Genomic DNA, 27962 nt, shown 5'->3' on the forward strand with positions numbered 1-27962 from the left:
ATGTAATGATGGTGCACTCTTCCATGGGGAGAATTATGTCCACTGGATTCTCCAAAAGTTATACTTCATGCCAAGCTGTAACCAGTTGTGGGAGCAAGGAATGTTTTCTTCCATGCTCACTATCAACCTTTGTATCTGCATTTGCTAGCAAATATAACATAGCTGATATATATATATATATATATATATATATATATATATATATATAATCTTAATGAATAGCTCGAGTGACTATATTATTGCCAGAGGAGGTTTCAGAGAAATGAAAATCACAAGTCTAAAATAAAGGTTATTCTTATAATCTTAAAAGAGTAAATCCATCAACAGCACATAACAATCCTGAGGTTAAGTACACTTAATAACTGAGCTTTAAAATGTAGAACACAAAAACTGAGAAAATCACAGGTGAAACAGGAAAATCCACTGGTAAAATCAGATATTTGTTACCTTTATCTAATCACAAATACACCAATTAAATCAAGATATACCATGTTTATTTTTAAGACTCCCAAAATTGCAATACACTCATACAGTGGAATACCGCTTATCAACAAGAAAGAATGTGCTATTGCTACACAGAGCAAATCTTTAGTCTAAAAAAGCAGAGTTAAGTAATACCTGCTGTAAAATTCCATGTGAATGAATTTTAAGAAAATGTGAACTGTCTGTATTGAGGAAAGCAGATCAGTGATTGCCCATGAATGGGCTGTGGGGAATGCAAGGGACCAGAGGGAATTTCTGAGGTGGTTTTGGTGGTGGTTTTACAATAACATACACGTACCAAAATGTACACTTTAAATCTGTTCAGTTTATTGTATGTCTATTATATATCAAAACAACTGTTGAAAATATTTCTTGCAGGAAAGTGACTCTGTGACCCATTGTCTGAGAAGGGAATTACCATTTCCCTCTTGTTTCACGTAGGTAAGAGGAGGGACGGTGGGTTGTTTCCTCATGCCACCTGGGGATGGAATCTCACAGCTCCCAGCCATCTCCTGCCGGATCTCTTCTTGTGTCTCGAAGGGTTTCCATCACCGTCCAGGTGTGCAGAATGTGGAAGAGATGCCTGCTCTGTGCAAGTAGCAATTGTGGTTAAGTCTCTCAGTCTACTACCAAAAGTAGTAAGAGGATAGCACGTTTATTGTTATTTCAGTTGTGAGCTAGGTAAGAGTGAACATACATTAAGTGTTTGGGAAAATGCTTTGAGACTGTGCTCTAAAATATGTTTTGTATTTTATTTTAATATTACCATTCAAACAAAAAAGTCTCTATCACTTCGTGCTGAACTCATTGAAAGAACTGTCCACAAACACGTATGCTTACTTCACCTCCTCCTTGCCCAATGCCTTCCCCATGCCCTTGATGCCAGTGGGCATCCAATCTCCATCACCTCACGGGAATCTGTCCTCTGCAAGGTCGCCAGTGACTTCTGTCCTGCCAGAGTCCCGGGTTCTTCCTCAGTCCTTATATTACGTCTCAGAACCATTCGCGGGTGTCAATCACTTGTAACATCTTCGCGGTTTTCCTCTTGACTCACTTACTGTGCTCTCCATTTACTGTGCACTTGTGTCCTGTTCCCAGTCTCCAGGAGCTGTGGGTCCCAGGGCCACACTGCTCCCTGTCCTCTGTGCACATTCACCTCTCACTGATGTCACCCAGGGCCTGGACTCGCCCATAGTCGATGACTCCTACATTCACAGCTCCACTCTGGCATTTCCTAGGAGACCGAAACTCGTGTATGATACAGTGCAGTCAAAAGTTTACCTCGGAAGTTTACTTCACAGCTAAAAGCACATCCATTTAAAAGACACCCCCATCTTACCCAAATGATCTCTGATAGGAAGACCAAATCCAGGAGGGACCACAGCAGCTCACAGTGCTGCCACAGCTTCTCTCTGATCTCCTTGCTTTACTCATGTTTCCCTCGGTCCATTCTCCTCCCATCAGTCAGAGGGCTGATGGGAAACACATTAGTACAGAGCAATGTGGTCGTTCTCCGAGGTCTCCTAATGCATGTGGCATATAAGCTAAACTCCTTACTGCACTGTACAGCTCTGACTGATCAGCTGTACTTCTCTCTCTGATCTCACCTCCTCACCTTTGCTCTTCTCTCTGCCATCTCAGTGTCTTTCCAAAACAATGGGCAGATTCTACTTCACGATCTTTGCACACTCCATTTCTTCACCACTGAATGTGGTCTTCTAGATATTTGCACAGCTTTCTCCCTCAGAGTCGCTCTTCAGAAGTGAATTTCACTGCCACTCACTATGAAATGCAACAACTCCTGTCACAGTCCTCTCTCTGGTTTACATCTATTCTAAGGACTTGACGTATGTGATGGCATATTGCACTTGCACTTATACTTAGCCTTCCTTTTTCCTTCTCAGACCACAAACTGTCTTTCTATGTTGAAAATGTAATTATTCTTTATTTTATTTATTTATTTTTTGGTACAGGGGATCAAACTCAGGATCATGCGCTTGTGAGGCAGGCATAGTGCTGCTGTGCTAAATCCCAGGCTACAAAGTAATTATTCTTAATCCAAGTCCATTATGAAATTATGTCAACTTTTAGCACGATTATAAATTGCACTTTAAATATGGTTGGGGCAACATATTGTAATCTCAGAATGGTTTCTGACTGAACAAAAGCTATAAAACTCAATGTTCCAGTGTATTTTTAGTCATTCAGTTAATAAATATTGAATACCAAATATATATATATATATGTAATATTGTTGGACTCTTGTAAAAATAAATATGTTGAATGGGTAACTTGATAAATGTGCACTAAATATCAAAATTTAATGCATATGTTTTAGATTCTAGTTGTGCAAATGCTTTTGTACATTTTAAATTTGGTTTTAAATATCCAGGTGAATACCCAAGCACTTTATACTAGAATTTTATTCTTGATGTCTTTATTTTTATTTTTCTTCTCTTAGTTGAAACAGTTTTGGTACTTGGCTCCAGAAACATTGTATTCAAAGTATAGTTTCCAAATCACTTAGTAACTAAAAATATCCTTCTGTAGTCATCATTTGTCCACTGTCTTCTAAACAATAGGCAGACAACCGGATTTCTGGTATAGACTGCTCTGTACTGCGGCCACCTCAGGGCAGAGTGGCCCTGTTCTGCTTCCAAGCCTGCTCCTGGCCCCTCAGATGGTGTTGCCAGTGGCCCCACCAACTCCTTAGTCAGCCTGCTCTTCCAACAGAGAAGAGGCTGCCACAAGAGGATGCTGCGTATTACTCACTCATTCCTGCCTAAAGAGGTGTCGGAGAGGCCTGAATTGCAGGGTGTGCAACAATTCTTTGTGCTTGGGAGCCTCCTTTATCCACGGAGCAAAAATAATAAATAAATAAATAAATTGCATTCCTTCACGTTTTTCAGGGTGGACCTTTCCCTTGCGAGGAAGATCGTGTTCATCCGCCCTTGTCTACAATTAGCTAAGCAGCCTTTTTTCAACAACTTTCTCATTAATAACGGTGACCGTATCACCTCTACTTGCTCAATCTCCATGTCTGTCTCTCGTTGTTTTGAAGCCCTTCTGGAGAAGAATGGTTATTCTAGATGTCCTGGAATCCACACATCCCATAATGACAGTCACTCCACATCCCTAATCACACCCTACAAGAAGAACAGGCATTTAAAAAATACTTTTTCTAACAAGCCATTTGGACATTGTGCCACTAATGACGCTGTAACTTAACACACTAATTTAGCTCACATTTACTACTCCCTTTTCACATAGGAAAACTTAATTTAGAGACCTTGTCCACAGCAGCTATATGAAACCAATATTCTGAGTGAAGCAGGGTAAGGAGTAGATTCTCCTCCACCACTTTGCAATGTCTCCAACTTCTGCTGCCCAGTGCCATTGTCCTCGTTTTGTTTTAATCTCTCCGTTGCACTATAAAAGTGGTATACAATTGAGTGTTCTTTGACCTCAGGATACCTCCTAACTAATCTCTTTGCTACTTGGTTTTCAAGTTAGTTTTTTCCTTCCTTTCATTGCTGTGCAACAAAATCTATTCCACTGATCTAATGTCCTTAATGAGCACTCGAGGTTAATTGGAACCCGACCCCCATCTTCAGGTAGTGCCTCGCATTACCTTTACTTGCCTTTTGCCTCCCTATGAACACTTTGAGAAGGATGATGACAGCAGCTTCTACATGCAATTCTTTGTGGCTGCTTCTATGATATCTCCCCTTCAGATGCTCACAAAAGCAAGCTGATTGCAGGGATGATCAACCTGCTGTCCTCCTGACCCCAGCCACCATGGTGGGCCTGGTTTGTTTGGGGCTTTATAAGGTAATTGGGGGTGCTGAAAACTGGACTCCCACAAAAATGGGTTCTTCAAGTTGGTCCTGGCCTTCCTCGGCTTTTCTGATACCCTGGCCACACCATATCACCAGTACTGTGACCAAGAATAGACAGACAGTGTGGGACCATTTTGAGGTGCAGGGGCTGCATTTTAAAGGTGAGGACATGACACTCAAACAGTTCCTTGACAAGTTCAGGACAGCACAAATTAGAGATTACCATGCCTCTCAGGGTTGCTTGGCGATGCTCTCTCTGTCCCTTCTCCATACTAGCTGCCACGCTGAAGAAACAGTTGGATCAGATGACGACATTGACTGTAAGCTGCTTGTCAACGTGAAAGCGGAGCCAGTCTTTGTGGGCCCTGGGGCTTAAGCTGCAACTTTGAGAGCAGCAAGGACGTCAAGATCTCCTGTGTCCCAGACAAGATCCTCTGAGCCCTGGGTATGCCCTGAGGCCGGACCCTCTCCCCGAACCCCAGCCTCAGGGTCCCATTGGTGTCTGGCATTGGCCAGGACATCCAAGCCCACTATTTCCTCATCACTGCCCTACCAGAACTCCTCTTGTCACTGCTTTCAACCTGTTTGATGTTTGTTAACATCTAATAGTGCCATGTCTTATTGTGAAAACCAAGAAACTGATAACTGTACATTAACTAATCAGTAACTCCAGACTTTATTCACATTTCCTTTGTGTTTACCTAATGTCCTATTTCTGTCCCACAATTTGACCCAGAATACTGTTACATTTGGTTGTCATGTTTTCATAGGCTTTTCCTTTCCTTTTCTTTTTTCTTTTCCTCTCTCTCTCTCTCTCTTTTTTTCTTTCTTTCTTTTTTTGTACTGGGGATTTAATTTTCCTTTTGAGATGAGGTCTTAAGAAGTTTCTGAGGGGCAGAGATTTAGCTGAGTGGCATTGCGCCTGCCTCCCAAGCGCAAGGTCCTGAGTTTGATCCCAGGTACCAAAAAAAGAAAAAAGAAAAAAAGAAGTTGCAGAGTTTCCCATGCTGGTCTTGAACTTTCTTTCCTCCTGGATCAGCTAGGATTACAGGCATGTGCCACCACACCAAGCTCACAGGTTCTTCATCATTGTAACAATTTCTTGGACTTTCCTAGTTTTGATGACCTTGATAATTTTGAGAAGTACAGGTCAGTTATTTTGAAGAGATGCCCTTCATTATTGCTTGTGTGATGTTTTTCTCAAATTTTGACCGGGGTTATACATTTTTTCATAAGAAGACTTCATCCCTGTTGATGTAACTCTTGATCATATGGCTGAAGACGTATTTGCCAGGTTTTGATACATATCTGCTATTCTCTTGCCTCCTTTCCAATCTATACTCTTGGATATAATATCTTGATGTACAGCCCATGTGAATGGGGTGGGAAGTTATGTGCACCTCCTAGCATTACAGGTATATAATTATTCAGACTCCTTATGTAAATAAGAATTTTATCTCTTCTCTTATTTTTCATTATTTTTGATTGACAGTCAAATGGTAATAATCCATTACTAAATTAATACTTTGCTTGTCTAATTGTTCCACCATTGGGAGCTTTCAGTTGCCTTCTGTATCCCTTTAACATTCTCTGTAATTTGAAGTTTTGAACACTTTCTCAATTTCTAGCACTACAAGGTGCTCAAAGTGATCCTGTACATTCTTGACACAATTGTAAAATGAGTTATTTCCCTAAAGATACAGTTAATAGAGATTAGTACTAGAAACTGGATGTCCCCATTGTTATCAAGGTGTCATTTACTTTTGGGCCTTCTCAATCCATGGGCAGATGGGAGGAAGAGATGTTTGGATAGTAACCTTGTTTACACACATGATAAAAATCCTATCATCTGTTTATCCATCCATCCATTGTATCTATATTAAGTTAAATATGTGCTCTAATTCAATACCACAGGGTTCATTCCAGTCTCCTTCTTTTCCCATTCGGCAATCTTCCTCTCCAAAAGTAAAAATTCTGAGTCACCCAGAAAGCCATCAATATATATATACTTGTTCATTTCCAGAATAAATGTACCATAAGTATTACTTCTTAAACAGTGCTCTCTTGGGATATTTCACTGTTTACTAATTAGAATACAGTGCCTTTCTAAGCTTGGGCATGTATATAGGCTTATTCTACTAATATACAGAGTTACTTATGAAACTTGCCCTTTCATGTTCTTCTGCGGGGTTATGCCATAGATTTGCACAATAGATGAATTATTTGTTCATTTGCACATTTCACCCTGCAATAGTCCTAGAATATAAAATTCTTTGGATTTTGTATCCACTACTATAATATTTATAAAAATAGTTTTTACTTCCTGAAATATTACACGTTACATTTATTCACTTTTTTCCCTTCTTCAGGCACATGTAAATCAGTGATGTTTTCTTTTGTTTTATCATCTCAAGAGTTTTGTTTTTTATGGAATATCATACAGCTAGGATAAAATAGTGTGTTTTCTTTTCAAAATGGCTTTTATACTCAGAAATATGTCTTTAGGATTGATCTCAGTTGCTTCTTGGACTGATAGTTTATCACCTTATATAACTGAAAAGCATGCCACTATGTGAATGAAACAGTGGATTCATTTATTGTAGGATAGCTTGTTTTCTTATAATTTGGGAAAATGTGAATAGATTAGTGCAGTAAAAATGTTTATCAACAATATTGCAATAAACATTTGTTTATACTATTATATTAGTGTATTGCAATAAACATAGTTTATACTATCATGTGTTTCCTTCAGTGTTTATATTTTATTAGTGCACATGTGCAGTACACAATACTCACATTTCTCATCAGGAGTTGGTCCATGTATGTAACACATCTCATTTCCTTCCCCTCCCTTCTCTGTCCACTCCCTCCCTCTCTTGGTTCCCTTTCCATCTGCAAAAGTTCTATATCTCTGTTTCCTATTACTGTCTTTTATTTTGCTCTTTCTTTACATTTTGCTTTTCTCAAATTAAAGAAACCATTTGATATTTAAGCTTTCCTGTCTGATTTTTTCACCTAATATCCATTTTCCTACAAATGACTCAAGTTTATCCTTCTTTACGGCAAAGTGGTAGTTCACTGTATAAAAATGCCACATTTTCTTTACTCATTCACCTGTTGATGGACATATAGGCTGCTTCCCATGTTTAGGTATTAAGAATTGTGCTGCTATAATCAAGAATATGCATGTATCATTATTATATGACTTTAACTCTCTGGAGAAGACACTTACAAGGGGAGTAGCTAAGTAAAACAGAATTTCTAGTTTTAGTTTTTTGATGAATCTCTGTGCTGATTTCCACAGTGATTGTACTAGTTTACATTCCAACCAAAGATGTAAAAGAGTTCCTTTTCTCCCACAACCTCGCTAGCATTTGTTATTATTTCATTTCTTGATAACAGCCTCTCCTTCTGAGGTAATATAGAAAATTTCAGTGTTGTTTTAGTATGCATTTTTCTAATCAACAGAAATGTTAAACATTTTTTCATGTATTTATTTGTCATTTGTAGTTTTCTTCTAAGAAGTCTCTATATCAGTTGCACATTTTTGGTTTGGATCTGACTTTAGGAGATGTAATTTTTTGAGTTATTTAGGTGTTATAGTTATTAGTTCTCTACCAAGTAATATCTGGCAATTCTTTTTCCATTCTGTAGGATGTCTCTTCACTCTGCTGGTTGTTTCTTTGCTTTGCAAAATATTTTGTTTTGCTATGATTCCATGTGTTGATTCTTGATGTTATTTTTTGAGCAATTTAGGTTCTGTCCAGAAATTCCTTTCCTATGCTTATGTCTTCAAGAGGCTTGCCTATTTTATATTCCAGTGGATTACATATTTTTCTTTACCATCTAAACTTTATTCATTTTTTAAATTTAGTACATAGTGAGATATATGGGTCTAGATTCAATGTTCTGAATGCAGATAGCCAGTTTTCTTAGTACCGTTTGTTAAGGAGACTGTCTTTTCTCCAGAGTATGTTTTTGGACCCTTTGTCAAAGATTGAATAGTTGAATGTTTCTATATCCCCTATTCTGTTCTGTTGATCCACATGTCTGTTTTTTGTGCCAGTAACATGCTTTTTCTATCACTATAACTCAGTAATATAACTTGAAATCTGATGTGTTTTGGCATACGTTTTTAAAGTCAGGTAAATAATTAAGAATTGAAACAAATACTAAGTTTATAATGAGACTATGGTTAACTTTATATACAAAACCATCAAAATATTTTCAAAAATGTTCAGAATATTTTGCCTTGTCATCAGCAATAAATAAAAATTTCTAACACTCTGGATAGTTGCCACCAATTTTTTATCAGTTGACTTCTACATTTGAACCATTCTAATGTGCAGTGCTGTTATATTGTGGGTTTAATTTCCATTTTCTTAATAATAAATGCTGTTAAGAATTTTTCATATACTGTCTTAGCATTAATATAACATTTTTGGTGAGTTGTCTGTTTGCCCATTTGTTAAATAATAAGTTTTTCCTCCCACTGTTAATTTTTAAGAATTATTTAAAAAATAATTTTGGAAATAAGTCTTTATTAGATATTTGATTTGCAAATAATTTCCTCTAGCCTGTGGCATATGTCTTTATTTTTTAGGCAGAGTAGAATTAAATGCAGATATTATTTATACATTTTTCGTATCTCTTACATAATTACTTTATCATGGGCAATAACTGCATCTTCAAAATATCTAATATGATGATATTCTTAGACTTTGACCTTGGAATTTGATGATTATTTTTACAAAGATAGCATAGCTTTAAGTTATTTTAAAACTTTTTTCTATCCTTTCCTCTCCTTATCTGAAGATAAATTTTATAACTTTAATCTTAACTCTTCCATAATCTATGTAGATTACAGCTAAATATCTGAATAAATGATCTTTTATTTGTTCTTCTAATAACTCAAATTATTTTCTATTGAGACAGATTGTATGTTTTCCTTCAAAATGTGAAGAAAATGGAATACAGCTAAATTATCATGTATTCAGGACCACCAAAAGTATTATCCATCAAATCTTTTAAAAGAATTATTTCAGAAGATAGATTAAAATAGTCATTCAGCTTGTTATTTTATTTAAAAGTATGTCTATCAAAATACTTCAGCAAATGATTTATGATTTCTAAAAGAATAATTTAGACACACAAGGCAGGTTATGGATTTACCAATGCAGGTAAAATCTGTGGTCTGTTGAGAAAAGAGACACCCTTGCAGTCTCTAAATTAATTAGTTTTTAAAATGCTAAGTTTTGTTTATATGATTTAAAAATTCTCTTTCATTGTAAATGCATATTACATATTACATATATACATAAAATTACATAGAGAGCCTGCACTACTAACCCAAAAGCATATGAGGTTCAAGCATTTCATTATGCAAAGGAAAATGGAAGGAACCGTGAAGTACTATCACTCCTGTCATTAATAACACGAGATAAAATGGTACTGATTTTATCATAATGAGGGTGTCAGAGAGGAACACATCTTATCTTTCCATGTCACAATCAATCAGACCACAAAAAAGGCTGTTGAATCATGGACTGGGAAATCAGTCTCTGTGTTCCCCAGAGGGGTACAGACCAGGTAAGAGGCTGGGATCTGTGGGCTCTGAGCAAAGTAACATTCTTACTTCTAGCAACCCAGGCAGCCTTCCCTCCTGCTAGTTTAGGAAAGAATATCCTCACGGCAGGTTGGCCGCAGTCCTCTCTGTGAACATTCCCAGCACTGAAGCTACAGTTCAGCACAATCGAGAACAATCTCCTTCTGCAAATATCTGCTGCACCAAGGGCACCATTGTTTGACATTCATAAAACACATTCTCTAAGGATATTTGAGAGATTAGGCTAGATAAAGTTCAATTAGAACTTAATTTTTAAAGAAAATCAATGATTACTTGTAGAGGTCTGAATCTCTGATTTGAACTCTTTTTTAGAATTAACCAAAATGGAAATGACTATGTATACGTTGTTTATTATCTAAAATAGCTATTTAGCTAACCTCATCTAACAATAAATATCTTCCTTTCTTTGCTGCTTTCTAAATACAGGCCCCAGGAAGATCACCACAATTCATAGCTTTCATTTAGTATGTCAAATACAATAAGTAACTGTAAGTTCTTTTAGGCTAGTAACACAATGGCCACAAAAAATCGCAAATACATTTGCTATTTATTTGCATGGATGAGGAGAATAGAATGTTAATGGAAAATCTGGAAGTTAATCAATAATTCATCACTATAGTAAAATGTGACTAAAAAGGAATAAAACAGTTCAAATTATTCATTTAGCTTATTTTTTCAAAGATATATATAACCAATAAAACTACCATGATTTGGTTGGGTTTCCAGAGGACACCTGGGGCCTTAAGAGAGGACGGGGATCAGAAGTCAGAACACAAATCAGGTAAGTGTCATGGTCTGAAGAGAAAGGGTAGAGCCCTGTACTCCCATTCAATTCATTTGTGTGTTCTTTGTCTGGATCTAGGAATCAAATTAATTTAAAAGCTGATTTAATAAAAATTACATCATTTTACATGTACTTCAAAATCTTCAAGAAAAGAAAGTTTGAAGAAATGACCTAAGCATGGTGCTTTTATATATTTTAGACAAAGAAAAACAAAGTTGTGAAGGAATGACAGGAAGGCATGAGCTCTGGACCTGGGCAGTCAATTGTGGGAATGTTACTAAGAGGTAGATGTCAGGGGATGTTAATGTCAGTGGAAGATAAGGGCTACTCAGTCTCTGGTGACCACGATCATTTTCCAGCCTGATGTGTGAAGGACATCTGTGTCAAAGGAATCATTACCACTTGCTATGTGCAGGGAAAGAGGTCAAATGAGTCCTTCTGCAGTTACAGTTCCTCAAGTGATTTTGACTTGAAAGAATCAATACACCAGTGCAGCATATTTTATGACGGTGCCACTTTAACTTTTTCAATTTCTTCATTGATATGACTTTCTCAGGTCCTAATTACTCTTTTGAAGGGTTTGATACTGAATACAGAAGTGTTAACAAAGTATAGAGGGATTGAGTTGAAGCAAATGAGGAGGGACAATGAGTTCCTATGTAAAGGCATTTCCTAAAGAAGAGTTCAGGTTGCCTAGGGACTAAAAATCAGCTAAACTTTCTATTCTTCATTCACCTATGTCTTTTTAAGTGGCATAAAATACGTCGTGGTTCTCTCTTGATAGTAGAGTTTCTTAAGATAGAACAAAATTAAGGAAAGTGACTTTCCTCATAATGACACTGTAAGGACTATCAATTCAGATTTATAAATTACTACCAAGAATATTACTATATTCTCAGTAATTGAAAAATGTGCATTTTAGAGAATCATATTCCATACAGTGTTTATTTTCTGTTTAACATAAAACTAATATGAAAGCTGTAGTCTGAGCATACACCTATTAACCTACTATATAAAATTGCATAATATACACAAGAGAAATGAATGGGTCATTTTAGATTCACAATTACATTTGTAATGTAATTATTAAGGAGATGTGGGTGGTATTAATATGTTAATATCCTCTAGTTATTGGTATGATCTTGAGTGCTTTTTTCACTTTTCTAGCCAATTTTTATGCACTCCTCAATAGTTTCTTCAAAGTCAACATTGATTTCCTTAGCTCGTGGAGAGATAGCTGCTGAGAACTTATATAGCTGAATATTGCAAAATTTCAATACATTATTGCAAATATTTTCTCTCAGTATATCATCAGCCAATAGTTGATTAATAGTGTGTTTCGTTGTATAGAATTTTTTTTCGTTTTTGTAAAATTATTAATCTTCATTACAATGGATTTTGATGTGCTATTTGACAAAGTGCATATGTATATTCTCTACTTTTCTCATATTCCATCACTTCTTTCTCTTAGTATTCAAATGAAGCAAAAGCGTTACTATGAAATATAGAAGATGAAGACTTAGTTATATTACTCTTAGTGAATAGCTAACTTTCCCATGAGCATTTCTTACTTTATATTTTCCACTTATTTAAATCATGATGTTCAACATAATGCTAATACTACGTGATTTATTTTTGCTTTCATTTGATTTACTGATTACCTTCTTTCTGTAATAATATCAAAGTATTTCAGTTATTTTACTGTTTATAATATGACATGATTTCTGACTAGGAAAGTTAGTTCATTTAGTCACAGTGACCATTTTCATCAGCCCAAGACACACCTGTTACCCCATTTGCTGAACATTTCCTACCTCAGAATTTATCTCCGTTCTGATTTCTCTTACTATCAAATTCCATTGCTGATTCTTTAATACAGAACCACTGAAATCATCTAGTATGTACTTAATTTTCACCTTGCTTGGATATATCACCAAAATTATCTATGCTCATGAATTTATCAGTAAAATATATGGAATCATAATAAGCGAATATATCATACCTTACTTGCACATTGTCTTTTAAAGTATTTGAATTATTTCAATTTCTGCATAGGATAAATCAAGCTACTTGGAATATTATTATCAATGTTTTTGATAATTATCCATTTAAATATATGCATAGGAGTGGGATTGGTAGGATATAAGATAGGCATGTGCTTTTCATTAACAAATATTGTCAAGTTTTTAATAAGGCAGTACCAATTTATCTTCCTACTAACAAGGTACAAGAATTCCTGTTACTCCCTGTCCTTTTCATTTATAGATATTCTCAGTTTAATCTGGAAATTTTGTTTGCTTTAGCTATGTTAATGTGTACCTGGTTGTGTCTTTTTCTTGTTTTAACTTACATTTCCCAATTAGTAATAGGATGAATGCCTATCCTTGTGCATACTGGCAAATTTTATATTCTCTTAAATGTTTCTTCAGATCTTTTACCCTGTAGTTACTATGTGGGTCAGACAATTTAAAAATAGAGGATGTCACAGAACATAGTCACAGAAAATTTTCATAAAAGATATGGAAGAATAAAACAATAATAATAATAATAATAATAATAATAATAATGACATATATTGAAGCCCTAATCAGGCTCAGAGTCCTCTCTCTATTTGTTCAATATTCACTTCTACTATTCCTTATGAATCAATGAGGGAGATTCAAGGTATCAGATTCAGCACCATACCTACAAAATTTCCAGGAGTGTCTTTTGTGTTCCTGTAGACAAATTAGATGAGCTGATTGGTAACACCATGCATAAGTCGTTTATAGATGAACTTCCCGATGACGCTGGGGATACTTTAAAATTTTGAACAGCATAATTATAAATAATCAGCTAGCACATTTATCCTTTTTTTTTCTGGCCAAGAATCCGTTTCAGATCATGTATACTTTCAGACGAGGATAGAACCTCCTAGCTTAGCTGGAAAATTGGGTACAAACACTTTGTTTTTCAGAATTTGATTCTTTGTTCTGTATTTATGATTTGCTCTTTATCGATATATAGGGCTCCTTCACATAGTCTGGACAGTATTTCCCTATTGGAAATATATATTGTAAATATTTTCTTCCAGTGTGTAGATTTCTTTTCACTCAAGACTGATGTCATTTAATAAACATAATTTCTTTCATAAAAGATGTATCAAATTAACTATAAGAGTTAATTTACAAAATTAATTTTAATGAATGCCAGTGTACCTATTACTAATTTTTCAATTCTTGGGTTTAATCCCACAATGTACCACCTTTTGTAGCTAATAGCTATTAAAGAACTTTTATGAATAATAAAGCTAAAGAAGATAAGGTTTCATAGTGTTTTTATCTAGAATTTGAAGTTTTCCCATCTTACTAAATTATGCATTTATTTTTACCTTTTTGATATCAGATAGCTACCATGCAATTTATTATAATACATGTGTATATAATTTTGTCTACCTAAGATTCATTCATGTAGGAGATTTCTTCGAGACTTTCTGCTGTTCTAATGATCTATTTATCAAAATATGTGCCCATAGCAACATTCTTATTCATATTATCTTTATTTTAAAGTACATATTTGTTGATGTATAATGTCTTTCAGCTTTGATGTTCTTGTATTTTTCAATACTTTCTGTGCTATTCTACATCATTTGCATTTCAATAAAATTTTAGGAATAGCTTGTAAGTTTCCAAAATATATAGTGGGATTTTGGATGTGATCCATTAAATATGGAGGTAGATTTGAGATGTTACTGACTGAATATTCAGATTTGAGGTGGTACTACTGAGGTGGTAAGACTGAATATTCCAAGTCATCATGATTACACTTAGCATCTTTAATTTCTCTTAGTGATATTTTGAAGTTTTATATATATATATATACACACACACATACACACACATATGTATATATATATATACACAATGATCTTATATATCATTACTAGGTTTCAATTGTAAGTAATAAAGTGTCAATATTTTTGCAAATAGCACTTTTAAAATTTCATATTTATGATATAATTCCATTTTGTATATTAACTGTGAATCCAGTCCCTTTTTTAATTAACTTATTTAATGAATTTATTTTAGATTCTTTTTTAATATAAACAGTTTTTAAATATCCATCTGTCATTTACATTTTCTATATGAAGGATCATGTCAGCTACACATAAACACTTCCTTTACTTCATTTTCAATCTTTATGTTGTTTAATTATTTTACATGCCCTTTTGCCCTGGGTAGGACCTTATGTGTAATGTTAAACAAGAGCCAGAACAGACATATGTTTTCTTTTATCTTCAATTTCACAATGATCATGATAGTTGAATCATGTAGAGATCTTTTATCAAATAAGAATGTCTCTTTCCATCTTAACTTTTCTAAAGGTCTATCTAAGTGTATGTTAAATTTAGTAAATCTGTTTCTCTATTGTTTTGCTAATCATGTTTTTCTTTTTATTCTCTTAATGAGATGAATTGTATTGATTATTTGTCAATGATAATAAAAAATGTACCACTAAAAAAAGCACCAATTGATGTATTGCATTTCTGATATTTTCTAATATTTCTGTGTACCCATATTACCAATATTTTCTTGTGTTTTTGAGTAAATGTACATGACAGGTATTGGTTAGTAATTTCTTCTTTCTCTTTCTTTCTTCCTTAGCGGCCTTCCTACTTTCTATGTTTTTTTTGTTTGTTTATTTTAAATTTTTATTTTATTGGTACATTTTAGGTATACAATATAAAGACATTTATCATTGGAAATTTGCACCTTCATATAATCCATCTGGGTCTTATTTTTTCCCCATTTCCCTGCCATCCCTTCAACTCTTCCATCCCTCCCTAATTACAAAGACTTTGTTTCCATTTTTTCATTTTCTCGTATTAATTCCTTCCCCTTCTTTCCTTTCCTTACACCCTACTTCCCCTTCCCCTTTGCTGCTTTTCTTCCTATTTCACATTATCTATTATACCTCTTAGTCCTTATTTACACTTTCAATTTTTCACACTAGAGAAACTATTCCATATTTACATATGTGTGTCCTATTTATTTCACTTAAGAATATTGCCTCAATGTGCATCCACTTAACTATACATGTCTCTAATTTCTCATTTTTTGAGGCTGAGTAGTACTCTATTTTATTTTTAAAAACCCACATTTTCTTTATCCAGTCTCCAGTTGATGGGCATTTGGGCTGTTTCCAAGATTTAGATATTACAAACTGTGCTGCTATAAATATGGGTGCAAATATATCACTTTGGTATGATTCTTTGAATTCTTTGGGGAAGATACCCAGCAGGGGAATAGCTGGCTCAAAAGAGACTTCCAGTCCTAGTTCTTTGAGGTATCTCCATACTGATTTCCACAGTGGTTGCACAAGCCAGCACTCCAACCAGCAGTGGAGCAGTGTTCATCTTTTCCCACAACCCTGACAGCATTTGTTATCAGTTGATGTCATGATAGGAGCCATTCTTTCTGGGGTGAGCTAGAATCTCAAAATTGTTTTCATTTGCATCTCTCAAAGGACCGGTGATGTTGAACATTTTCTTTTATATGTTCATTTGCTATTTTTACTTCTTTGTCTGAGAAATGTCTGTACATTTCTGATGCCCATTTTTGGATTGGGTCTTTAAATTTGGGAGGTCTGATTTTTTTAAGTTCTTTCTAGATTCTTGATAGTAGACCTTTGTCTGAGGGACAGCAGGTGAAAAATTTTTCCCACCTTGTGGGATGTCTCTTCGCTCTGTTGGTGGTTTCTCTTGCTGTGCAGAAGCTTTTTAGTAAGAAGAGATCCAACTTGTAGATTGTGCTAGTTCACTGGCAACTGAGGTTTTGTTCATAAAATCTTTTCCTACACTAATGTCTTCAAGAGTTCTACCTAACTTCTGTTGCAGCCAGTTCAGCATTTCTGTTTTTATATTTAGATCTTTAATTCATTTTGATTTTAGTTTAGTGCATAGTGAGAGATACAGGTCTAGTTTTAATCTTTGGCAAATTGAAACCCAATTTTCCCAGCACCATTTATTAAAGAGGCTATCTTTCCTCAGTGAGGGTGTTTGGCTCCTTTTTCGAGGATGAGGTGCCTGAGTGTGTCTGGAGTTGTTTCTGCGTCTTTTAATCTATTCCACTGGTCCTCAGGTCTTTCTTTTCAGTACTATGCTGTTTTTATCACAGTAGCTTTGTAGTATAGTTTCGAGTTGGGAGTTGTGATACCCCCTGCCATGAGTCTGTTACCTAGAATTGCTTTTGCTATTATTGGTCTCTTCTTCCAAATGAATTTTTGGATTTTTTTCTCAAGGTCCATGAAGTATCCTGCTGGGATTTCAATTGGTATTGCATTGAATCTATATAGCAATTTTGGAAGAACGGCCATTTTCACTATGTTGTTCCTTCCTACCCAGGAGCAGGGGATGTCTTTCCATTTTCTGATATCATTCTCAACCTCTCTTTTCAGAGTGCTATAGTTTTCAGAGAAGAGATCTTTGATTTCTTTTGTTAGTTTGATTCCTAGGTATCAGGTTTTGTATGCTGTTGTGAAAGGAATTGTTTGCTCTATTTCTCTCTCAGTAAGTCTATTGTTCATGTAGAAGAAAAGTACTGATTTTTGTGTGTTGACCTTGTAACCAGCTACTTTACTGAATTTGGTTATTCAGTCTAGAAGACTTTTGGTGGAGTTCTTTGAGTCTTCTATATAGAATATCATGTCACCTGCAAATAATGACATTTTGACTTCTTCATTTCCTATCTTTATTCCTTTTATTTCTTTCTCTTGTCTAATTGCTGTGGCTAATGTTTCCAAAACTACATTGAGCAAGAGTGGTGATATTGGACATCCTTGTCTTGTATCTTATTTCAGTTTCTGACCATTTGGTATTATATTGACTGTTGGTTTTTCATAGATAGATTTCATCAGATTGAGTAGAGACCCTCTATTCCAATTTTTTATAGGGTTTTTATCATAAATATGTGTTGGATCTTGTCAAATGCGTTTTATGCATCTATTGAGATGATTATATGGTTTTTATCCTTGGCTCTGTCGATATAGTGTATTACACTGATTGATTTGTGTATGTTGCACCATCCCTGCATCCCTGGGATGAATCCCACTTCGTCAGAGTGTATCATCTTCTTGTTGATCTTCTGCATTCTATTTGCCAGTATCTTAGTAAGGAGTTTTGCATCTCTGTTCATTAGTGGGATTGGCCTATAGTTCTCTTTTTTCGTTGAGTCTTTCTCTGCTTTGGGAATCAAGGTGTTGCTTGCTTCCAGGAATGAGTTTGTCAGTATTGTTTCCCTTTCTATTTCACTGAAGAGTATAAACAGTAGTGGCAGTAAATGTCTTATATCATTCAGCAGTGAAGCCATCAAGATAGGGTTTTCTTAGTTGATAAGTTTTTAATTATATTTTCAATTTCTTTGATTGATATTGGGCTCTTTAGAATTTTTAGGTCTTCATTCAACTTTGGTAATTATTAGGTATCTAGGACTCTGTCCATTTCTTCTGTGTTTTCCATCTTATTGTAATATAGGTTCTCAAAGTAAGTATTTAATATCCTCTGGATTACTGCTGGGTCCATTGTAATTTCATCCTTTTCATTTCTAATTGCATGGATTTGGACCTTTTCTTTCCTTTTTCTGATAAGGTTGGCTAAGAGTTTGTCAACTTTGTTTATTCTTTCAAAGAACCAACTCTTGGTTTCATTGATTTTTTTGTATCATTCTCTTCATCTCCATTGCATTGATTTCTACTCTGATCTTCACAGTTTCCTCCCTTGTATGAGCTTTGGGTTTTTCATGCCCTTCTTTTTCTGGAAACTTGAATTTCAGCATCATGTTGTTTAATTGGACTCTCTTTGTTTTCCTAATATGAGTATTCACTGCTTTGAATTTCCCTCATAAAATTGCTTTCATTCTGTCCCATAGATTCCAATATTTATATTGTCATTATCATTTAATTGTAGGAACTGCCTGATTTCTTCTTTAATTTCCTCTGTGACCCATTGGTTATTCAGAAGTGTGGTGTTCAATTTCCATCTGTTTATGAAATTCTTGTGGTTTCTTTTCTTTTGCTATTGATATCCAATTTCATCAAACTATGGTCTGACAATATACAGGGGATAACTTCAATTCCTTTGCACTTACTTAAATATGTTCCATGAGCGAGTATGTGGCCTATTTTGGAGAACAACCCATGTGCAGCTGAAAAGAATGTGTATTCTGATTTTGTGAGGTGAAACACTCTGTAAACATCTGTTAAGTTTATTTGTTCAAGAGTTTGATTGAGGTAGAGTATTTCTTTGCTTATTTTTTGTCAAGTTGATCTATCTATTTGTGACAGTGGGTTATTGAGGTCTCTCACTACTATTGTATTAATGCTTATTTGATTTTTCATGTCCATTAGTATTTCTTTTATACAGTTGGGTGCACTACTGTTTGGTGCATATATATTTATGATCATCACCTTGTCCTCCTGAATTGTTCCCTTTACAAGGATGTAGTGTCCTTTGTCTCCCTTAATGAGTGTTGGTCTGAAACCCACTTGATCTGCAAAGAGGACAGCTACTCCTGCTTTTTAGGAAGTTCCTGTTACATGGAGTATTGTTTTCCACCATTTAACTTTTAGTCTATGAGTTTCTTTTTTAATTAAGTGTGTTTTTTAATATGGAGCATATTGTTGGATCTTTCTTCTTGACCCATTCTGCCAGTCCATTTCTTTTGATTGGTGAATTGAGTCCAGTAACATTGATGGTTATAACTGATATGTATTGAATTATCCTTGTCATTACTTTTTCTTTTTGTTGGCTTCTCCCCCTTTGCATTTAATTTCTTGTTGTGCCTGATGGATTTAGTCTGCTAGGCTTCCTGGGGTTGTGATCCTCATTGTCTTTTCCTAAGATTTTGTCCAAAATTTTTTGGAGTGCTGGCTTGGTATTCATGCATTTCCTAAGGTCCTCTTTCTCATGAAAGTATCTTATTTCTCCATCAATTTTGAAAGATAGTTTTGCAGAGTATATCAAATCAGGGTTGGAGGTTGTTTTTCTTTAGGGCTTGAAATACATCACTCCAAGCTCTTCTTGACTTGATGGCTTGCATTGAAAAGTCTGGTGTGATTCTGATGGGCTTTCCTTGTATGTGATTTGTTTCTTTTCTCTAACTGCTTGTAGAAGTTTGTTCTTCTGTTGGGTTTCTGGAATCTTAACAATCATATGTCTTTGTGTAAATTTTTTTTTAATCAAGGCTAGTTGGAGTCTTATATGCCTCACTTATCTGTCTGCCAAGTTCTTTTCCCCTGCTTGGGAACTTTTCTCTCATCACTTCTGTGAACAAATTTTTTTATGTTGTCTGCACTCTCTCCTGTTTCTTCATTGACTTTGATCAGTCTTATATTATTCTGATTTGCATCATCTAGCAGCTGCTGGATTGATTTCTCATGGTCCCTTACAATTTTGAAACAGTTTTTCTTTTCCTGGTCACTAATTGCAATCTTATCTTCTATATCTGAAATTCTGTCCTCACATTGGCTCATTCTGTTCTGTAGACTTTCACTAGAGCTTTTAATCACCTTGAAATCTATTTGCATCTGTTTTATGGATTTCATTTGTTTCCCATGTTGGGATTCCATCATGTTCCTCAGCTCCTCTATTTTTTTTATCTGTGTCTTCTCTAGATTTATTAATCCTGTCTTGCGCTATAGAAAGAATATCTGCTATTATCTGAGAAATTATTTCTGATTTCATTTTTTCCAGATCCTCTTTTGTTGCCAGTTCAAGTTCAGGTGTTTGAGTATCAGAGTGTTCCATCTCATTTCCCTTTGTGATTGCTGTAGCTGATCTGAAAGTCTATTTTTGAGACTGTTTACACGTTTTCTCATTTCAACTGGGGTGGAGGTGCTGCTGGCACCAGTACGGCTCACCTCTGCACTAGGAGCTGTGGTACGGCAGTCCAGAAGCCTCCTCCTCTGTGCTGGGAGGTGTGCTAAGGTGGCCAGGAATCCTCCTCCTCTCTAAACCCTTGGGTTTTTCAAGTGGTCACAGTTTATAGAGCTTTCAATCCATAATAGGCTGGCTCTGAGGCTGGGATGGCAACTAAGCATCACAGAGGAGAAACAACTTGGCACACACAAGGTAGCAAAGGTAACAAGAGCTTGTTTTTTGTTTTTTTTTTTTTTCATATTGGGATGTAGAATATGCTGACTCCATCATCAACCAGGTAGGAAAGTGTTCTCTCCTACTGGGTTTTGTCTAAGAATTTGTGTGAGACTAGAATTTGCTCTTTAAAGATTTTACTGAAATCGTTTTTCAGGATATCTGTTTGGAATATTCATTGTGGGAAACTTTACTTATGGACTAAATTTATTCATAAAGGGATTATTAAATTTTTCATTTTCACTTTTTTCAGTATGAAAGACTTTTTTCATTAAAATTTTCTTCATAATAATATCACATAATCAATTCTATATGTTTTCTATATTTCTTCTTCATTTACCAGTTATTTATATTTTAACAGTATGTGTATATGAGACAATTTTAAATTTATGAATTGGAAGAAATAATTTTAAGACTTTAAAATATTAAATTACAATATCGTTCTGTTAAATTATCACATTAATTACTCTATATTTTCTATCTTTATCCCTGATTATATTGCTTATTTTATATTCCACTGTGTCCATTTCTTTGTTGTGACTTCACCTTTTTCATTCTTAACTGCATGGATTTGGGCCTTTTCTTTCTTTTTTTCATAAGATTGGCTAAAGGTTTATTGATTTTATTTATTCTTTTGAAAAATCAACTCTTCGATTCATTGATTTTTTTTATAACATTCTCTTAGTCTCCATTGCATTGATTTCTGCTCTGATCTTCATAATTTTCTCTCTTGTACAAGCTGGGGGTTTGTTATGCTCTTCTTTTTCTAGGAGCTTGAGGCTTTGCATTAGGCTATTTATTTGAATTCTCTCTGTTTTCCTAATCTGGGCATTCACTGCTATGAATGTCCCGCATAGAACTGCTTTCATCGTGTCCCATAGATTCCTGTATGTTGTACTGATATTATCATTTACTTGTAGAAACTGTGTATTTTCTTCTTTAATTTCCTCTGTGACCCATTGGTTGTTCAGCAGGGTGTTATTCAATGTCCATGTGCTTGTGGGGGTTTTGTAGTTTCTTATGTTATTAATTTCCAATTTTATTGCACTATAGTCTGATAATATATAGAGGGTAACTTCAGTTCTTTTACATTTACTTAGACATGTTGTACGAGCTAGCACATGCTCTATTTTGGAGAATGACCCATGTGTAGCCAAAAAGAATGCATATTCTGATTTTGTGGGGTGGAACACTCTGTAAACATCTATTATGTCCATTTGTTCAATAGCTTGGTTCAGTTTTAGAATTTCATTGCTGATTTTTTGTCTAGATGATCTATCTATTTGTGACAGTGGGGTATTGAGCTCCCCTACTACAATGGTATTAGTGCTTATTTGGTTTTTCATGTCCATTAATATTTGTTTTTCTGTTGGGTTTCCAGGATCTTGACTATTATATATCTCAGTGTAGATTTTTTTGATCATGGTTAATTGGAATTCTGTACACCTCACGTATCTGTATGTCCAATTTTCTACCTCTGTCTGGGAAGTTTTCTATTATTCCATGAACAGTTTTTTTTAATGTCAATTGTACTTTCTCCTGTTTTTTCATGGACTCCTATCAGTCTTATGTTGTTCTATTTTGCATCATCTAGCAGCTGCTGGATTGATTTGGTTCCTTACTCTTTTTAAGAGATCTCTGTTTTCATGGTCATTACCTGCCATTCTGTCTTCTATATCTGATATTCTATCTTCACATTCCTTTAATCTGCTGTGCATACTTTCAAAGGAGTGTTTAATCTCCTGGATATCTGCTTGAATCTGTTTCATGGATTCCATTTCTTTCTTATGCTGGGCATTCATGGCTTCCAGCATGTTTCTGGGCCTCATTATATTTTCATCTGTTTTTGTTCTAGAGCCTCTAATCATGTCTTTTACTCTACTCACCATCTCTGCATTATCTGGGAGATTATTTCTGCTTTGAATTTTTCTAGAGCCTCATTCATCTGTTTTGTTACTTACTGTGCTATCAGTTCAGGGTATTCAAGTGGTTGATTGTCAGACTTTTCCACCTCATTTCCCCCAGAATTTGCCTTTTGTGGAGTGGAAAGTCTGAGTTTGTGCCTTGCTTAAATGTCTTCTCATTTTTGCTTTTGGTATTGTCCTTCATTTAATTTCAGGACTGAGTCTTTGAAGTTGCTTATTGTAAGTATCTTTGTTGCTTGTAGTTAGAATGCTTATGGAATGATTGCTTCTCAGAAGTGTCTTCCAGATATAGCTAGTCTTAACGTTTTGAGTCTTTTCATTATACCAGTAAGGGCAACTGATTAGATCAATCACAACACCTTAGCCCAAGTGATACAGCCATCAACACTATAGCATCAAGTACATCTTAGAAAATGGCAATTTGTGGTAGTTATTAATCTATCACCTTTAACTGTGTGAATTAAATCAAAATCAAGGACCAATCCAATATATGTTTATAGTGAATAAACTCTTTAATATAGCAACTTTACCCTTTGGGATGGGGAGTTAGAAGAAATTGGGGAGGGAGGGATAGGTAGGTAGAAGGATAGGGGAAGGTTAGCAGTGAGGTCAGAGGACACAGGTGAGAAAAGGAAAAAGAGAAGAAAAGAAAAATAAAGAAGAAATATGAATTAGGATCAGAACAGAAACACAAAAGGAGATGAAGAACAATGTGTGACAGTAAGAGAGAGAAAGAGAGAAAAGGAGAAACTTGGAGTGGGGAAAAGAAAGAAAAAAAGAGAAAAATATAAATTTGAAAGGACTAGAAAAAAAATTAAAAATAAGAGTAAAAAATACTAATAATATTTTTGAAAATAACAACTAATAGATAAAAATGAAGGGCCTACTTCAGGGTATGTCTCTGCTGTCACAATAGACAATGTGGGCAGCAGTGTGCAGATATAAGTCAATGAGTCTTAGCAAGCCAGTTGCAAACCTGAGATTCAGGCAGATTCCTGGCTGCAAGTCCCAATGTGAGCTCCCTGTTCTCCTGCATGGTTGAACTCTGCAAAGCTCTACTGCGGGTTCCAGCTGCCCTTTCCCCTGAAGATAGTCCAGGTTCCAATGGGAGGTGATGATCCCTCCAACTTACCAAGTGCAGTGGTCTGGTGTACCTCTATTGCAGAGACGCTCTTCACTTTTCCAGTGGGCTTCAGTTTTCCTCAGGGAGCCTGAGAGAGGCCCTCTCTCTGTTGTTCACGTCTGCAGCTCAGGACAATGGCCTTTATCCCCCCACACACACGTGCCTCTGTAGTGTGGAACCAGGTAGCGGCACAGCCTGGGAGGGGGTGGGGGTTGCAGGCTGCCGCGTCGCTATGCTGGTGGCTGGTGGGCTTGTCGAGGGGTCCTCACCCCTCATTTCTCTTTTGTATCCTTCATTGTATGAATCTTCTTATAATAATGAAAGTTTACATTAAACTTTTTATTTTGCCTTTCCACTAAGATTAATATTTATACTGTGGTTTCTGATGAGGTTAATATACAGGCTTAACTCATTATTTAAGTATTTATTAATAAACTGAGAAATGTCCAATAGTTAACCTTTATCTATTGCTCTCTCTACATTTTCATTTTTATTATTATATCTTTTTACTATTTATGTAATAAAAGTCACAACGTATAGTTATTATTGCTTTATTTTGTAGTGTTACTTGACCCTTATCTACACATTTTTCCTGACTGGTGATCTTCATTCTCCCCCACATATGTAGAGTATTACATGCAGTAGTTACTAAATAAGGGATTTTATGTAGAATCAAGTTTTGCTGAAATTGTTGGAAGACCTTATGAAGAGAAAATATGAAATGGATCTTTGAGGAGAAAGATAGGTTACCAGTAAATCAGTCTATAATGTTTAGGGTATGTCCAACTCCTGACATGGGGCATCAAAGTGGTTATTTGTGATCTTTGAGAAGCTAACATGTCTGACTTTAGTGGCATGTTTCAGGTAATCAGTCTAGGTCACTATTGATCACAGAGAACATTGGATTCATGCACTAAAAGGGATTCTGAGAAATGTTTGTCAAGTTCCAGTAAATAAAAAATAAAACATTCAGAAACTGCAAACTTTGTTAACATATCATTCATATATCTATTTCAAAAATGTAAACATTTAATAATGAAAATAACAAAACTATACTTATATAAATTATGTTAAACCCACCACTTATATAATTAAAAACATGGCAATCTTCTCATTTGCAGAGGATTATGAATTTCTGTGATACTATATTTGGGTCCTGTTCATTTTGTTTTAGCTAATTTCTATCTTGAAACAAATATACTGAGGCATGAGATTAATCATTTTAACAAATCTTATGTTGAAAATATACCAATGATGGTTAAAAATGAAAGAAAAATCAGTAGTCACACAAACATATTCATATGAAAATAACTTACAAATACTCATAACCACAAGTTTTTCCATCCCTATAGCTACTCACATGACTGTAGTTAGCATGTATAAACTTAAGCTATATTCCCTCTGCTCTCAAGAAGCCCTTCATCTGTTCATTTTTCTTGCCTGGGAGAGATGAAAGTCTTTGTCAGTAATGATATCTGTGCTTTAAAAATTCAGATAAATTATGTGGGTTATTATAATTTAACTTCACATTTGTCAAAGGAGAGAGAACTAATAAAGCTATCCTGAGTTCCATACAAATATCACCCTATTTTCCTTGTGTTATAAGGATCCAGTTTCACTCTGACATCAAAGAGGACACTTACTCTAGTCAATATATTAGTCGTCTTTGCCCATTTATGCAACGGGCTGAGAAGCCCAATGTAACTAAAATTCACTATGAGCTTTTAATTTAAAGAAACTATTGTGTTCTGTTGTTCAAGAATTTAATATTTGAGCACATAAACTTCTCCCAGCAGGGCCCAAAGGTGTAAACATGAAAAGCAAACATTTTGCTGGTAAATCATTAGAGTGTCTATACAAGAAAACATTTTGAATTCTATTCCCTGAACTCAGACCTATAAATCTAGGCTAGCAGAGAAGGGGCATTATACACCTGAGATGATTCAGTCTCACAAAGTGTGGACACTCAACTAGTGTAGCTAAGAAGACTTCAAAAAGACAAATAATTGAGTGAATTTTTAAAGGAAAAAAATTTGAATAAAGCTTCGGTTTAGTTGATGATAATGTATGAATATTAGTTCATTAATTATACAAAATGTACAACTTTTATATAACATATTGAAAAGTTTAGAAATACATATTAATTTTTCTTTAGAATCTATCTAAAATGGATCATATTTCAAAAGTCATTACATATTAAAGGGACAAAATGAGAAACAAAAGTACTTCCCACACATGCTATTGGGCTGGTTGTGTCAAAGTGATAAAGAATATGATAAACCCAGTAAATCCAGGGACATGTATCTATGCTGCACTTCATTTGCTATAGATTCAGTCTCATGTTCGAAATCAATGGTGTGTGGATTGTGATAACATTAAATCATGTGTTAGGTAAGTTCCCAGAAGAGAATTGTCCCGAAGCACATTTTATTCTGGGAAAGGAGGCACTGACATATTTACAGTAAGTTCCAATTCCAGTTAAAATAATGCTCAGCCACTTTCAAAACAGAAAGTTGTCCAATGTAAAGAATTTGCCAAGTGGTTGGATTATCTTCTCAGAGGACACTACCAATGTAGAGTTATACTTATGCTCTTGCGAAGCTACGCGCTCCACAATCGTCAACAGATTGTTCTGTGTGAATCTAAATGCATCTGAGCCTATTTGAAATGCCCATTTCTGCTGCCACTATGATTTATTCATGAAATGATTGGCCAAGCTTAAGGACATCTGAGAAAATGAGAATGTGGAATCCACTTAACAGCTCAGTGTATTCACCTGTCCAATCAAGGTCTCTTCTATAAGGTCCCTTTTTTAGTATTTGCATCAAATACAAATATTTTCATTTAATACTCATTGGGTAAGAACATGTCACACCTTTTCTGAACTTTTTTTTATATTTTGTTGCCAAATTTCAATCTGTTTTCTCAGTACTCCTGATCCTTAAGTGAATCCATTGTTCATGACTCACTGAGGATCCTTATAATTAACTCTCTAGGCCAGAAAGAATAACTAGATTCCCTGCTCAAAGTTCTATCTATTGAGTGCAGAATGGGGAGCAAGATTTACCTTCATCACTGTCCTTCAAGATCACATCTGACCAGGAGTATGGACTTATAAATGTCTGCTGTTGGATGGTGCCAGCTCATTATGGTGAACAATCTGGGAATTACAAGCAAGTTTTGTTCCTTGATGCACAAAGAATACATGACACGTGCTGTGAGAAAGAAAGCAACACATCAGGAGTTGAAGCCATGGACATCTGAGTCACTCACTCATGAGAATAACTTGTCCACAGCCTCAGTTGGAACTTCTACTTGATGAAGAAGGACTCGATGAGTCAGACAACATGCAGCTCATGATGTTTAGCTCAGGCTTCATGATAGTGGGTGGCATAGGTTCAAGATTTCATTCCTTCATAGGCTCAGGAGTAATTAGAAGTTGTTTCTCAACCTGAGAATGGTTCCTAGAAGATGGCGTAGTCTTTGCTCAATCTTGAGTCAAATTTTATCCTTAATAAATCAGGGAAAATATAAAATTTGTTGTGCAAACAAAATTAACTAAATTTCTTTAAAAATTTTTCTTTCATTAAGTTTATTGGTACATTTTAGATATACAATATGATGGCATTCATCATTGGGAATTTGGACCTTTACATGATCCATCTTGGTTCTTATTTTTTTCCCCATTCCCATGTCTTCCTTTCAACCCCTCCATCCCTCCCTATTTACAAAGACTTTGTTTCCTCTTTTTCCTTTTCTCATATTTTTCCCTTTCTCTTCTTACCTTTCCCCTAACCCTCCCACTTCCTCTTCCCCTTCCACTTTGGACTTTTTCTTCCTATTTGACGTTATCTATTATACATTTTGAGGATTGAAATGTAAAATAGAATTCTTAGTAATATTCATAACTGAAGTGAGTTGTAAAATGATGAAATAAAATAAATTTAGAGAGAAGACAATTATCTAAACTTTTGATTAATAAATAAAGATGGAAAAAGCCAAATGAAAAGCATACGGAAATGTAATAAAAATTTTTCCTTTTCCATTTCATAACAT

General features: G+C 35.1%; 1 long non-coding RNA gene across 1 annotated transcript; it reads right to left on the reverse strand.

Annotated features, from left to right (window-relative positions):
* Positions 1-250: 250 nt before the first annotated feature.
* Positions 251-27818, reverse strand: LOC147830196 (uncharacterized). The gene is made up of 3 exons (XR_015440676.1): positions 26974-27818; positions 25267-25346; positions 251-1717 (listed from the first exon to the last, which is right to left on the reverse strand). It is a non-coding gene; the product is annotated as an uncharacterized LOC147830196 (long non-coding RNA).
* Between the last annotated feature and the right edge of the window lie 144 nt (positions 27819-27962).

Source organism: Heterocephalus glaber, unplaced genomic scaffold, assembly GCF_053883595.1.
Source record: "Heterocephalus glaber isolate CG9 unplaced genomic scaffold, H.glaber_assembly_v1.0 deba00000281, whole genome shotgun sequence".
In the NCBI taxonomy this organism is placed as follows: Eukaryota; Metazoa; Chordata; class Mammalia; order Rodentia; family Bathyergidae; genus Heterocephalus; species Heterocephalus glaber.